This window comes from Panulirus ornatus, chromosome 50, assembly GCF_036320965.1.
Source record: "Panulirus ornatus isolate Po-2019 chromosome 50, ASM3632096v1, whole genome shotgun sequence".
Classification (NCBI taxonomy): domain Eukaryota; kingdom Metazoa; phylum Arthropoda; class Malacostraca; order Decapoda; family Palinuridae; genus Panulirus; species Panulirus ornatus.
In genome coordinates, this window is record NC_092273.1 from 13,434,447 (window position 1) to 13,445,924 (window position 11,478).

Consider the following 11,478-nt stretch of genomic DNA (forward strand, 5'->3'; position numbering starts at 1 on the left):
TCCATTTTATAAAGAAATAGTGATTTTATTATTATTATATGTTTTATGATAATGATTATTATCACTATTATTGTTATAGCGATTATTATTATTATTATTATTATTATTATTATTATTATTATTATTATTATTGGACTAACATTTTTAGATTAGTCTCCCCAGCAATACCCTATTTTTTTCGAAGCAATAACTCAAGGAGAAAGAAAAACAATGTTAAGTCTCCAAACATTTTATTCCCTACATAGTACATTGATTGGTCACGCCACACGACACCCAGTGGGCGTGGTGGTGGGGGGGGGGGGTAATGGTTGAATCTGGACACCACAGGACAAACAACGTTGTTAGTTAAGGACAAACCATATGCGTATTTACATTGTTTGAGCTGCTAACAAAGTACACCACAGAGGCTACACTCTTTCTCTATATATATAACGTGTAGTACACCTGGGACTGTATACGGAACGTCACACAAGTGTGCACAGCTGTAGCCTTAAGGAGTTGGAATGGAGTTTTTAAGTGAACTTAAGTATGTAGGTCAAGCTTGAGTATCACTTATAAATGGAGTGGTGGGGGGATTTTATATATATATATATGTATATATATATATATATATATATATATATATATATATATATATATATATATATATATTATATATAGCACGTCCTTTTGAGGCAAGAAACTTCAAGACTTTTTCCCAGTCGGCGCTCGAGGGTCGGCTGTACACATCGTCAACTTAATCCACCTAATACTGACCTGGCCCTCAAGCGTCGACAGCCTTACCTTAAAATTAATGATAATGATAATTATGAGAATTTCAGGTGAGTTCTTCAAAAAAAAAGAATTAATAAGTAACGGATGGGACTCATAAATCGTAAACAGCAGGTCATGTATAAAGCAAGACAATCCTAGAAAAAAAAAAGAACTTAGTGTTTTCGTTATTATTTACATTTATGATGCAAGACATTCGACAACAGCAGTATTCACATAGGGAGGAATGAGAGAGAGAGAGAGAGAGAGAGAGAGAGAGAGAGAGAGAGAGAGAGAGAGAGGAAACGCTTCCACGCACATACGGCATCAGTCATGGGGGTGGACTGGCGAGCGGCTGCTGCTGGTTTCTTCTCCTCCTCCTCCTCCTCCACCAGCAGCTCCTCTCTCCCTACATACATGCCCTGTTCTCATGGCTGAGCTAGCGGTACATCAGCCGGCCCGACATTAATGTGTGACTTGGTAGAAACACTAGCATTAGCACCCGCACTAGAACCAGTGTCTAGAGCACTTAAACCGCTAGCATCAACGTCTAGAGTGCAAGAATTACCAGCACAGTAAGCGTCTATGGTACTAGGGTTCATACTAGTGTCAACTCTAGATCTAGCGTCTGTAGTACTAGAAAGGGCGTATGGCAAGCGTCTAGGGGGCTAGAATCATTGCCACCACGATGCACACGTCTGAGGCATCTTGACAAAATGTGACATTCTCTCTCTCTCTCTCTCTCTCTCTCTCTCTCTCTCTCTCTCTCTCTCTCTCTCTCTCTCTCTCTCCAGATGTAATAACAGAAGCCTCTTTATATGCCTCATAATATAAAGAAGAACTTGGACAATAAATATACATTATAAAGTGCCATACATCCTCATATATATATATATATATATATATATATATATATATATATATATATATATATATATATATATATATATATATATATTAGGCTTATTACACTTACATAGCTTATTGCAGTGTCAAGCAATACACATACAGAACACTAAAACAAAATGAGTCTACATAGGTCATCATATACAGGGGTCATAAATATATACGTTTATATATATATATATGTATATATAAAAACACACGCAACTGGTACAAAAGTCCATAAGTTTTATTCCTATATCTCTCTCTTTTTTTTTAATCGTACTGGGCCTTACAAGGATGGGGGCATTGTAGAATATGAAATGAGGATGTATCACTGACAAGACGGGCGGGTGGGCACGTCTGGCTCCCATTGCACTACGTGTCCCTTATCCTGATGTGTGGTGAAAGACACGTTACTCTACCACACCGTCGTGCACGTTAGACTGGCCTACACAAGACTGGCAGAGGGAGAGAGAGAGAGAGAGAGTGATACAGCTGTACACAGACTCAAGGTCCGAGAGACGGGGGCTCTCGATCCTGTACTGTGTGGTTGAGGGGAGTGGAATCCACAGGGCTTGAAGGCTTTCTGTTACTGGTGGAGGTGTGTGTGTGTGTGTGTGTGTGTGTGTGTGTGTGTGTGTGGCTACTGTAGGCCCGGGCTAGGAAGGCACGTGGAGGGGGAGGGTGTGAGGGAGGGTAAGGTCTCTATATCTCGTCTTTGTCTCAGTCTCTTCGGCCTCCTCCTCCTCCTCAGTGTCAGTAATCCTCCCGGAGGCAGTTCAACTCTACGGCAGTGGAGCACAGCCTCCGTGGACTATGGCATGGCTACAGTTTTCTCTGGATTATTTGTTACGGTGTAATGGACTCTTTTTTTTTTTTTTTTTTTAGGGGGATAGGTGGGTGGGAGTAGATGGCACAAATAAATAGAGATGAGTAGCGCTCCTGACTGAGGGTCACATGCAGGTCAACAGCTCTAAGCCCCTACGAGGGTCGTGTGTGTGTGTGTCATACGATTGTCGTGGTGTCTAGGTCACTCGTTTACGTGGTGGTTCTAGCGGTGTGGGGGAGTTGGGGAGAGGAGAAGAGATGTGACAATGGTACACGAGGAAACTCTACCGTTCCTGGAGTGAGGAGTAACAACATTACACACACACAGTGGCGACTGTGTGGTCACGAGAGTGGTTGTCTGGAGTGGTATTAGTGGCGATGTTTTGGTGGCAGTAAAGTTCGATTGAGGTTGGGCTACAATTGTCGGTTAGCGAGGTGAACGTCCGTGCCTTAGTTTCATTGATGTCTGTGTTATGCAACCTGTGACCGGCGCCGTGGAGGGGCCCCGGGGGGCGACGTGGAGTGGGTTGGTATGGTGTATGGGTCACAGTGGCAGTAATGATGGAAGGTGACAGGGTGTGCGAGGGTGTTGCGGAGGCACCGGTGGCTCCGACTGCGTCGTTTCTGGGCGGGGTGGGCGTGCTGGCGGTGGATGGGAGGATTTTAAGACGCGCGGAACGCGCCGGTCGTGCCAGTCTGCGACGGCGTCCCTGACCTCGACACCGACCAGAGCCGCGACAGCTCCCTGTGTCGCCCCGTCCTTCCGTGCCCGGCTCAGTCAGCCCGTCTTGCTAGCATTTGCCTCTCATTCATTACACATCTCGCACGTCCTCGTTTTACAGTTCCACACCCTCCCCCATGAATTATGGAGACATCCAGAGGTAGTAATGAGGAACCGGGTGGCCCAAGTGTGTCTTGCGCAGCCACAAGCAAGCCCCCAGATCGACGATGTTAGGGCCAGGCTGTGTGGCCACAGCTGAGGCAGTCACTGTAACATGAACCTTGTACCCAGAGTGCGCACCGCCCTCACTCTTACGTATTCAGACCGTCCTCCCTCACACTCCGCCTCCCTCCCTACAGATGACATCCTCTCCTCCCTCCTTCTTCCCTTTCTTCTTCTCCTCCTCCTTACACTTTTATCACTAGAGTCTTATCACTCGACACTCCAGTGTGAGCCAGACTGCCTCGTCCACTCACCAACTGACGCGACAGGCTTGACCTCCTCTTATCAAACACTGCAGACGACAGGTCAGTGCCATCGCTTGGTGAACACACTGACGGTATGATGTATGTGCCCCGTCGATATATGGTGCTTCTGTGAAAGTACTGATGCATGAGTTTGTATGGACGTACACACGAGCGAGCACACACACACACACACACACGTGCCGGGGGTTAGGGGGGAGAAGAGAGACGAGACCGGACCAAAGTCTTGCGAGAGCCATCCCTCCCGTAGAACCAAGAGGAACGTCTTGCCAGAGACCCTCTCTCTCTCTCTCTCTCTCTCTCTGTGTCTCTCTCTCTCTCTCCCTCTCTCTCTCTCTCTTCTCGAGGACCTGGAAAAGAAGAAAAGGGACGTTGATATGTAAGTTCAGAAGGACATTGTCTAACATTGCTGGAAACAAAGGAAAAGTCGTTAATGTGTTTTAAATTGTTCTCTTTTAAATGGCCCATTCGTTTACAGGTACGTTCTTTGACGTGCTTATTTTGCCTCCCAGTTGTAAAGTAGGTTATTTTTTATTTAGATACACTTGACTATGCTATAATTAGGTCTATTACGAACAATCCATTAGAAGAGAAGGTCCAAGATAGTTTAGGGTGAACAGTTGATAGATACACATTGGTGGAAATTAATACAAAGATAGTTTAGGGTGAACAGTTGATAGATACACATTGGTGGAAATTAATACATAAAGCAGGAAAAAATGGGGGAAATATTATACACTTTCGTACATTCGTCCAGTGGAAGAGTGTCAAGGAGTCGTTGATGTAAATGTTGTTGTGAGATATAGTGAAGGTAGTCCCAGGTAGGTAAGTAAGTAGGGAGGTGAGGGGAGGGTTAGGTTGGGTTGGCCTTGGTACAGAGCCGCACGAAGTACAGCGCCGGCCTGGTTATTACATAAGTTGCTGCTGGCGGTGTAGCCTCCGGAGACCTGCGACATTGACTGCCGGCCGGAGGGGACTTGGGTGATCCGTCCCCCCAAGCAATGTTGATGTCGCAGTATGGCGTTATGCTCTGTTTCTGGTCAGTTGGTGTGGTCGGTGTGTGTGTGTGTGTGTGTGTGTGTGTGTGTGTGTGTGTGTGTAGGGAGTCACGTGTTCAGGGAGGTGGGGTGGTTGACAGGTTCAGCGGTGGTGGTGGTAGTGGTGTTCACGTGTTCAGGGGTAGGGATGTGATAGTCCCAGGGGTGGAAGTGAGGGAGTGACAGGGGTAGGGGTAGGGAGTGACAGGGGTAGGGGTAGGGAGTGACAAGTCCAAGGGTAGGGAGTGACAGGGGTAGGGGTAGTGAGTGACAGGGGTAGGGGTAGTGAGTGACAGGGGTAGTGGTAGGGAGTGACAGGGGTAGGGGTAGGGAGTGACAGGGGTAGGGGTAGGGAGTGACAGGGGTAGTGGTAGGGAGTGACAGGGGTAGTGGTAGGGAGTGACAGGGGTAGGGGTAGTGAGTGACAGGGGCAGGGGTAGGGAGTGACAGGGGTAGGGGTAGGGGGTCACAGGGGTAGTGGTAGGGAGTGACAGGGGTAGTGGTAGGGAGTGACAGGGGTAGGGGGTAGGGAGTGACAGGGGTAGTGGTAGGGAGTGACAGGGGTAGTGGTAGGGAGTGACAGGGGTAGTGGTAGGGAGTGACAGGGGTAGGGGGTAGGGAGTGACAGGGGTAGTGGCAGGGAGTGACAGGGGTAGGGGTAAGGAGTGACAGGGGTAGGGGTAGGGAGTGACAGGGGTAGGGGTGGAGTGACAGGGGTAGGGGTAGTGAGTGACAGGGGTAGGGGTAGGGAGTGACAGGGGTAGGGGTGGAGTGACAGGGGTAGGGGTAGGGAGTGACAGGGGTAGGTGCAGGGAGTGACAGGGGTATTGGTAGGGGGTGACAGGGGTAGGGGTAGGGAGTGACAGGGGTAGGGGTGACAGGGGTAGGGGTAAGGAGTGACAGGGGTAGGGGTAGTGAGTGACAGGGGTAGTGGTAGGGAGTGACAGGGGTAGGGGTAGTGAGTGACAGGGGTAGTGGTAGGGAGTGACAGGGGTAGGGGTAGTGAGTGACAGGGGTAGGGGTAGGGAGTGACAGGGGTAGGGGTAGTGAGTGACAGGGGTAGTGGTAGGGAGTGACAGGGGTAGTGGTAGGGAGTGACAGGGGTAGGGGTAGTGAGTGACAGGGGTAGTGGTAGGGAGTGACAGGGGTAGGGGTAGTGAGTGACAGGGGTAGGGGTAGGGAGTGACAGGGGTAGGGGTAGTGAGTGACAGGGGTAGTGGTAGGGAGTGACAGGGGTAGTGGTAGGGAGTGACAGGGGTAGGGGTAGTGAGTGACAGGGGTAGTGGTAGGGAGTGACAGGGGTAGGGGTAGTGAGTGACAGGGGTAGTGGTAGGGAGTGACAGGGGTAGGGGTAGGGAGTGACAGGGGTAGGGGTAGGGAGTGACAGGGGTAGGGGTAGGGAGTGACAGGGGTAGTGGTAGGGAGTGACAGGGGTAGTGGTAGGGAGTGACAGGGGTAGGGGTAGGGAGTGACAGGGGTAGGGGTAGTGAGTGACAGGGGTAGGGAGTGACAGGGGTAGGGAGTGACAGGCTCAAGGGTAGGGGATGACAGGCTCAAGGGTAGGGGATGACAGGCTCAAGGGTAGGGGATGACAGGGGATAGGGAGTTGCAAGGCTTGGGGTAGGGGATGGGTGACAGGCCTAGAGGTAGGGGGGCAGACCAGGTGAACTCCGTGCAGACTAGCGGACCTCAAGGTAAACCACCTGCAGCAGAGGCGCTCCCACCACCACCTGACACCACCTGACACCACCTGACACCACCTCCCACCACCATCTTTAGTGTCATCCTTCCTCATACTTGTTCTTAACCCCAACCCACGACCCTCCTCACACTTGCCTTCTTGCATACATGTATCACACTTATCTCTCTCTCTCTCTCTCTCTCTCTCTCTCTCTCTCTCTCTCTCTCTCTCTCTCTCTCTCTCTCTCTCTCTCTCTCTCTCTCCACCCTCCTCCTCCTCTCTCATACTTGCTCTTGCTCATACTTACCCTTGCATCATACATGCCTCCCCTTGTACTTATGCTTCCGTCACTCCTTCACATTAGTTCCTCGCAATGCCTTTGTCTCACGTGCCTCCTCTCATTCTCGCTCTCCATCACACTTGCCCTCCCTCATACACGCTGTCCATCACGCATGCCTTCCCTCATACACGCTGTCCATCACGTAGGCCTTCCCTCATACACGCTGTCCATCACACATGCTCTCCCTCATACACGCTGTACATCACACATGCTCTCCCTCATACACGCTGTACATCACGCATGCCTTCCCTCATACACGCTGTCCATCACGCAGATCTTCCCTCATACACGCTGTCCATCACGCAGATCTTCCCTCATACACGCTGTCCATCACGCAGGCCTTCCTTCATACACACGCTGTTCTTCGTACTCGCCTCACACCGGCCATAGATTGCTCCTTCCTCTCCTCAAACCTGCATGAGGTGAAGGTCTGACTACCTCCTCAGTTATGAGGCGAGGAACATCTCTCCAGAACCCTCACCGGGCAGATGCCCCTCCCTCTCTACTGGACAGCCTGGCTCATTCTGCCACCAGTGGTATAAAAAGAATGTGTGATGTTCTTAGCCTACGAGACGACGTTGACGTAGCCGATACGTCGCATGTACGAGCGTCTCTCTCTCTCTCTCTCTCTCTCTCTCTCTCTCTCTCTCTCTCTCTCTCTCTCTCTCTCTCTCTACACGTCGCATGTAGGAGCCTCCCCCCTCTTTCTCTCTCTCAACGTCGCATGTAGAAGCCTCTCTCTCTCTCTCTCTCTCTCTCTCTCTCTCTCTCTCTCTCTCTCTCTCTCTCTCTCTCTCTCTCTCTCTCTCTTTCTCTGCGTCACATATAGGGGCGTCTCCTCAGCTACTTCCGTCACATCCGTTGGTTTTCGGTGTGCTACGATAAGGGTCTGGGACAGGCGTCCGTAATACAGTGTGTGTGGGTACTGTTGAGAGAGATGTATAGTCTGGGGCAGTAAATCAGTGTAGATCATCGTCTTTCCCGAGTTTCATTTGTTTTACACACACACACACACACACACACACACACACACACACACACACACACACACACACACACGAAACCATAACAATGCCGTGCGTTGAACTGCTGGTCTGGTTTGTGAGGTAATAAGTAATGATTGTGGCTGTGTGATTAGCGGGTTCCCCTCTCGTACAATAGGAGTGGGACGAGGTGGTTTATGTGTGTGTATGTGTGTGTTATTCCTACAGCAGTAGAGGAACAAGTTGGTTCACGTATATGTAAGGGATATATATATATATATATATATATATATATATATATATATATATATATATATATATATATATATACACTCAGGGGTACCCGGCAATACTGTGAAAAAATGGTTTCAATAAAAAAAAGTTTTTATATCAATATAAGAAAGAAATTTAATGAATTTAATCATACAATAATTGAATGAACATTGAACTGATGTTAATGATACACCTAATTATTTATTTTCTTCAAAACGAGCTGTACACCAAGAATTTAACCTTGCATGAGTGCGGTGAACTATGTTGAGTCGACGAGGAGGGCCTTTTAAATAAAAAAAAAGGCCTTTAGTGGCCTCAGAACAGCCTTCAAGGCTGATGTGTTGTCGCTGTGAACCTCCTCCCTCCTTGCCCAGTTCCTGATGTAGAAGTAGTAGTCACTCCAGCCCGAGAATCTAAGCAGGCGCTGAGCTCAGTTCGTCTGTCACGCCGTAACCAAAGAAAACGTAACCCCAGGTCGAAACCATATATTCCCACCAGCTTCACGTGGAGTTAGCAATACCATTCTACATTTTTTGTTCTTTTTTTTTTTTGGCTTAACTCATACGCACCCGCCAACACTCTTTTTTTTCCCACAAAAAAAAAGTGATTCGCTAGCGTTTAGAGCAGCCAATAGGCAGGCCAGTTGAGGAGACTCGATCCTCCTCTCCCTCCACCTCCACCACCTCTCTCTCTCTCCCTCCACCACCTCCCTCCCTCCCTCACACCTCCTCCATCCCTCCCCTCCCTCACACCTCCTCCTGAAATAAAAAATATGCGCCACCACCTTCAGCCTGCCCGGGGAATACCCCAGCCAGCATGGCCAGTTCCTGTGTCCTTAAGGAATATGTGTGTGTGTGTGTGTGTGTGTGTGTGTGTGTGTGTGTGTGTGTGTGTGTGTGTGTGTGTGTGTGTGTGTGATCGCATTATTTATTGACACGGTAGCTCGTAGGTACTGTTAGTACGGACACCATCAGCACTCCTACCTACAGCTACAACTGTATTACCACCGCCATCACAGGTACATCACTACCACAGCTACAGCCACATCGCCACCACTACCACAGCTACAACCGCATCACCACACTACCACTGCTACGCCTACCACAGCTACAACCACATCACCACCGCAACCACAGCTACAACCGCGTCACCACACTACCACTGCTACACCTACCACAGCTATAACCACATCACCACTCTACCACTGCTACACCTACCACAGCTACAACCACATCCCCACCGCAACCACTGGTATAACCACATCACCACACTACCACAGCTACAGCCACATCGCCACCACTACCACAGTTACATCCGCATCACCACTCTGCCACTGCTACACCTACCACAGCTACAACCACATCACCACCACAACCACAGGTATAACCACATCACCACACTACCACAGCTACAACCACATCCCCACCGTAACCACAGGTACAACCACGTCACCACACTACCACAGCTACAACCACATCGCCACTTCTACCACCACATCGTCACCACATCCATTACAACCAACACTATTAACACCCTTATATCAACGCCTTCCATTACTACTGCTACTACATCTACAACCACCACAAACCACGCCGAACCACCACAAACCACGCCGAACCACCACAAACCACGCCGAACCACCACATCAGGCCATCACAACACTACCAACCACACACCCTACACCAGACCATTACAACACCACCACAACCAAAATATCTGTAGCTGCTGGCCTTGAGCGAGGTGGACTGAGGGGCAGGGGGTGAGGAAGGGAGAGAGAGATAGAAAACCTCTCTCTCTCTCTCTCTCTCTCTCTCTCTCTCTCTCTCTCTCTCTCTCTCTCTCTCTCTCTCTCTCTCCACCAGTCTTGCATTTGCTGTTCTCCGCTCACATTTGACCCCCTGGAGCCGAGGTCGGGTCACGGGAAACGACCCCTGACTCTGTTCCCTCCATCAGCTGGGATTCTTTGCTTGACCTTAACTGTACATGTTCTGAACGCACAGCCTCTTGGCTGGGTGTGGGTGTTCTTCTTTTGTTCTCATTGTTCTTTGGTGCTGTTGTTTTCTCAGACGGGTAGAAATTCCCTTTTTCGCATTCACGATCTTATTTTTTATTTGTTATTTTTTGGGCGATCTCCTGTTGCAGGGGTTGTCCTCTGTTTATGCCGTTCAAACTGCTGTTGTTTACCTCATGTTATCTCAGTTATCTTCTGAAGGTGTTGCTGCAGTCCTGTGCCCCTTCAGCGGCTGTTGGCCTGTCCTCCTTCCTGTCCCTTTCAAAATCAGTGGCTCTCCTTTGCTCCTTTGTTCCTGCCCCCCTATTCAAAATCTGTTCCTCTCCTGTGCCCCTTCAGCGGCTGCTGGTCTGGCCTTGTTCTTGGCCCCCCTCTTTCGGAGGCTGATGCTCCACTGTACCCCTTCAGCGGCCGCTGGTCCGTAGTGCACGGCACACACATATATTTTTTTTCTCCTCCTCCTCCTCCCCCAACCTCTGGACCACCTCATCCCAGACGGCATCAGTAGTCACGTATCCTTGCCAACCAGTTCGGCCAGCTTCCTCAACCCCAGCACAAGTTACTGCGTCGTACTGTATGTGTGTGTGTGTGTGTGTGTGTGTGTGTGTGTGTGTGTGTGTGTGTGTGTGTGTGTTTACTTGTCTGTCCTGGATGAGGAAAGGTTGGGGGAGGGGGAGGGGAAGAGAGTTCTACACTCGGGTCTTTCCGTATATGCTTGTCCGTCTTTGTCCATCCGTCTTTGTCTGTGTTTTGTCTTGGTCTGTGCTCCAAGCTGACACAACAGACCGACCTTGGGGGGGGGGGGTGTTGTAAGGTGTCACAACACAGCAGCCTTGAGTGTGTTGTAAGGTACCCACAGCAAACTACCCTTGGGTGTGTTGTAAGCTATCACAACACACCAACCTTGAGTGTGTTGTAAGCTCCCACATCACTCCAACCTTGGATGTGTTGTAAGGTACCCACAATACATCATTACCCGCCAGTTTCATCCTACCATCAAGATTGTGTTGAGGCAAAAAAAAAAAAAAAAAATGGACACGATCTTTGAGTCTCACTACAAACGCCATTTTTATAAGAACTTCATCCTTCCTGTGGGCGGATCACTACTGATGGAAAACAGTGCTATCCCACACGATCACGGTCAAACAGGAGTCGTACAGTCACAAAAGGATGCAGAAGAAGAAGTCACTTAGGCCCTACATGTAAAGCTTTCTGGGGAGGATTTTCATCCATGTGTGTGTGTGTGTGTGTGTGTGCTCGATCCTTGTCACGCCCTTGAACCTCAAGGCTCATCCTCTGCTTGTGTTTTTATTTTGGATGTTGACCTTCATGGTCTTAAAAGTATTATGGTGAGGAACTGTACGTGTTTCGCTTGGTAGTGCCACGGAAGGAAAGAAAGAAAGAAAAAAAAAATATCTGTGGCAATTTACATCAGATTTTGGGCATTGACTTCTCGCTCTCATGGTCGAGTGCTGTTGCTGTGA

The 11,478-nt window shown here is 49.1% G+C and overlaps 1 protein-coding gene across 1 annotated transcript in view; it reads right to left on the reverse strand.

Moving 5' to 3' along the window:
* Nucleotides 1-213: 213 nt before the first annotated feature.
* The window catches only part of LOC139764605 (uncharacterized), a 63,586-nt gene continuing 52,321 nt past the window's right edge, over nt 214-11,478 (reverse strand). The window contains exon 2 of the mRNA XM_071691448.1: nt 214-4,019. The gene's annotated coding sequence lies outside the window, so the exon portion shown is untranslated. The remainder of the gene's footprint in view (nt 4,020-11,478) is intronic.